This window comes from Mastomys coucha, chromosome X (assembly GCF_008632895.1).
Source record: "Mastomys coucha isolate ucsf_1 chromosome X, UCSF_Mcou_1, whole genome shotgun sequence".
Taxonomy (NCBI): Eukaryota; Metazoa; Chordata; class Mammalia; order Rodentia; family Muridae; genus Mastomys; species Mastomys coucha.
Genome location: NC_045030.1, coordinates 78,513,596 through 78,517,487, shown reverse-complemented (window position 1 = coordinate 78,517,487; position 3,892 = coordinate 78,513,596). Strand labels below are relative to the sequence as shown.

At 38.9% G+C, this 3,892-nt stretch overlaps 1 pseudogene; it reads right to left on the bottom strand.

Annotated features, from left to right (window-relative positions):
* Positions 1-3,372: 3,372 nt before the first annotated feature.
* The window catches only part of LOC116079265, a 14,113-nt pseudogene continuing 13,593 nt past the window's right edge, over positions 3,373-3,892 (bottom strand).

Sequence of the window (3,892 nt, the reverse complement as noted above, 5' to 3'; positions counted from 1 at the left end):
GCCTATATTCTTCATAGCTGCTCCCTCAATACAAGTGGGGTACTGGCTATAACTGTCAGCTATATTAATTGCAACCAGAAATTTCTGTCACCCTAGAGTGTTGGCTACCAGCACCAACATTAAAGAAAGGGTTCTTCTGGAAATAGGAGTTAGAAATAGATAGGAAGAGATAGAAGGAGATATGAGAGAGTGGCCACAGAAATACCTACCCATGTGGAAGGGTAAAAATTAGACAGCAGACCTTACTGTTCAGCCGTCTTGAATTTAATGGATCTCCTTTGTCCTCCCAACAGGTAAAATACCTGGGGCATAAACCACTCCCCCCAAAATACGTCCATGTGATAGTCCAATCAGTGACTTCCTTGTTACTCTATGGGGGTGGAGCTTTCGAATGTAACTGAAACCAGGTTGGAGGTGTGGAGAATAGCAGGAGATGGGCAGAGAGGTGTGGCTATCAGAGGCAGGTCTCAAACAAGGAGGGTTACAATTCCTCCCTTTTTATTAGAAAACAAACAGAAGCCTTTTTTCTTGTTAAATACAAGAGTAGGAAACAGGTCAGGTAGCTCGGCATATATTCTGTATGGGAATCATCACGGTGTGTTAAGCCTCTCTCTAGCTCTGTCATCCCAGGCTATATGACACAGCCTTGGCATGTATCTGTGTCTGGGTTGACTTTACCACCAGAGAGACCAGCCTTTTCTGCACCATCCATCCATACCAAATGCCAAGATATGTCTGTAACACTAGAAGAGTCCGGGATTTGCCACAGTCTCTCTGCAGTCTATCTTCTAAGAAGTCCATGTGAAGCAACGCTGGTGTGTTGAGGGCAGCTGGGCATAGACATCTTCATCTGGGTGCCCCATCCAAGTACTAACTAGGCCGGACCCTGTTTAGTCTCTGAGATCAGATGAGATCAGGTGCGTTCAAGGTGGTATGGCCGTAGACATTTTAGTTGAGTTCTGTAGCAGCTCCCAAGGCAGGAGCCATTTCAATGGCTTTGCCTTCAATAGGCTTTTAGTTCAGTTGTCAATAAGTGCCTTTCATGTTAGAAGCTCCGGGAGTGAGCGAATTTTGATTATCTTTTGGACTCCGGGAGTGAGTCTGCATGATATAAAAACTTAAAAGATTAAAAATAACAATAACTAGAAGATGTCTCAGGCACTTTAGTTGCAAATTAACAACGCTTAGGCCCAAGGTTTGGCCTCTAGATATAGAGGGAAATTACTGTTGACTCCTAGAAAAGGGTGGAGTCTCTTATAGCCAAGTAAACTTTTGTTGGCCAATAAAAAATGTTCCGCCGAAAAACTCGGCACAAAAACATGTTTATAAAAGGATACTGCATTTGAATCCCCTTGGCAAACAAGGGTATAAGACTGCCATAATGTAACAATATCAAAGGAGCCCCATCCCCTGAACAAGGTGGGATTAAAAATTAGGAAGTGGAGTGACACACCATTTCATAATGGATTATTAAAATCAGCAAAAGGCAGCATGTCTTTAAATATGAGCAACAAGCAAAGCATACCTTAAAAGATGCAAAAAATGAAAATGAAAATGAAATATTTAACAATCAAAAAGGCAAAACATGTCTTTAACACAAGCGAAAAACTGGGGTGGAGAGCATATTCCCCCTCCTTTCAAAATTCAAATAAAAAATTGACAACTTGTAAAAAATGTATGACTGTACTAGTCAGTTTCATAAGGAGCATTAAATATATATTAAAAAAAGAATATAGACAAAAACCAATTAATAAATCATTTAAGTATAAGTAATCATAACTTATGAGTCTGAGAAAAAATAGTCACATGTGTATATATTAATATCAATTTAGAGATCAAAATCATATTTTAAAATTGACTAAAATAAGTATCTATACATTAGTAAAAAGATAGAACATGTGACATAGTGCTGGACAAAATGGCCCAGCAGGCCAGAGCAGTGACCGCTCCCCCGAAAGTCCAGAGTTCGGATCTCAGCAACCATAACCACTCACAGTGATATCTGACGTTATGAATATAGTCTCAGTGGATCACACTGGAGCAAGCAAAATAAGCAAAACTTTTTGATATTAATTTTACACACGATAGCTTATGGTCATCTGCATAATCACAGTGTGTGTGTATATATATACATATATATATAATTATATATATATATATATATAAAATTAAATAAAACAAGTGACTAGAATATAAGTTACTATAGAGAAAAATTAAATTTTGTTTAAAATTCCAATTAAGTAATAAGTCAAATATCTATTAGTATTTTGTAATCACCAACTTAAATGTTGGTAGCAGAAATAGATGTCTTTAGGTTAAATGAAATAAAGAATGTTTCAAAACATTCTTTTAAAACTATCTGTATCAATATATAATTATTATAAATAAGAAAATAAACTCTGTAAAAGAAATGTAACTGATCACTATAGACGAGTGGTGGAAGCCTCTTTAAACTTCTTAAAGATGAATAACATGGTCTAGTTAAGAGTAACTTGAAAAAAACAACATAAATATATATTTATTAACTATAAGAAACCTATGAGGCTTTATAAAATTGGCTTGCATTGAGCAAAATCAAGGCATTATCTTTATGAAATTTAAATGTAAATTATTAGTAGGTGCAAGGCAAATATTTACCTAAAAAAATGGAAGGTCTGGCAGAATATCACGAGTTCGAGGACAACCAGGGCTACACAGAGAAACCCTATCTTTAAGCAGTAAGTCACTGACTAAATAGAGGGGCTCTCAGTAAAGGAAAACTAAGCTTACTTGCTACAATGAAAATACAATGTGGACACGTGTTATCATTTATAGCTTAAATCTAGTCTTTAGTAGTAGATGATGCGATTAAATCAGAGTTCAAAATATTAAAAATTAATGACTAGTGAATATATAACTTTAAGACTAGTTAGAAGCCAAATGAGGTCTAATAAATTGAGAAAAAAAAAAAAGAATTTAGAAATGAAGTTTTAGCTTTATTATTTTGTATCGAATTCTGAATTTCCCATGTCATTAGTAAGTTAGAAATCAATTCGGCTTAGTCTTTTAAGCTCTGGGATAGCAGGCATGTAATTAAAGCCGTGTGTACACACTACTTGAGAAGGTTTTTTGCTAACCATTTTACCTATTATAGAGTTTTACCTCTATGGAGTTGTCTTTTTGAGGAATTTTCATAATCTGTGGAAATAGCATAAGAATATCTCCTTACTTTGAGGCCATTAGGGATATTAGAGAATAATAGTTACTTGTGTGTGACTAGAAAACCAAAAGGAGCAGCCGAGAATCACTAGCATGTAATATATTAATTAGAAAGCCGAAATGAGCAGCTGATAATCACTAGCTTGTAATAAAACTTTGCACCGCTAGATGTCACTACGCAACTGTGAAATCTAGTGTAGGCCTGGATTCGAGCGCTTGGACTCGGTGCATGCACACTGTTGCAGCCGCTGCTAAGCCTCCTAGAAAATGTACTCTTTCAGGTCTCAGCCCCTCCTGGCCGCAGGCACCCCAATAAGGCAGGGGGGCACTCAAGCTGCCTACACGACCACGCAGGCTGCTTTCACCACCCTGTGGAGGCCGTTGAATGCCCTCGCCACCTGTGACCGCACAAGCCCTGTCTTGTCGAACTAGAAAACGAGCAAGCAGCCATGGGCTGCCTGCAGGGTCACACAGGCTTGGAACCTGTCCTCTCACTCTGAAGGCCTGTTTCCCAGGCTACGCATGGAGGACGTGTTTCTTATCCTTGCGCTTAGGGGAAAGTCCCCGGACCATGGGCAGAGAGTGCCAGCGTGCACATGCGCATAGACGCCACCCCCATGAGTCACTGTCAGGCCGCCAAGAAGCGACCCCTCCTGGGTGAGCTGATCGGAGTGTGGCGGGGAAACCTGCCAGC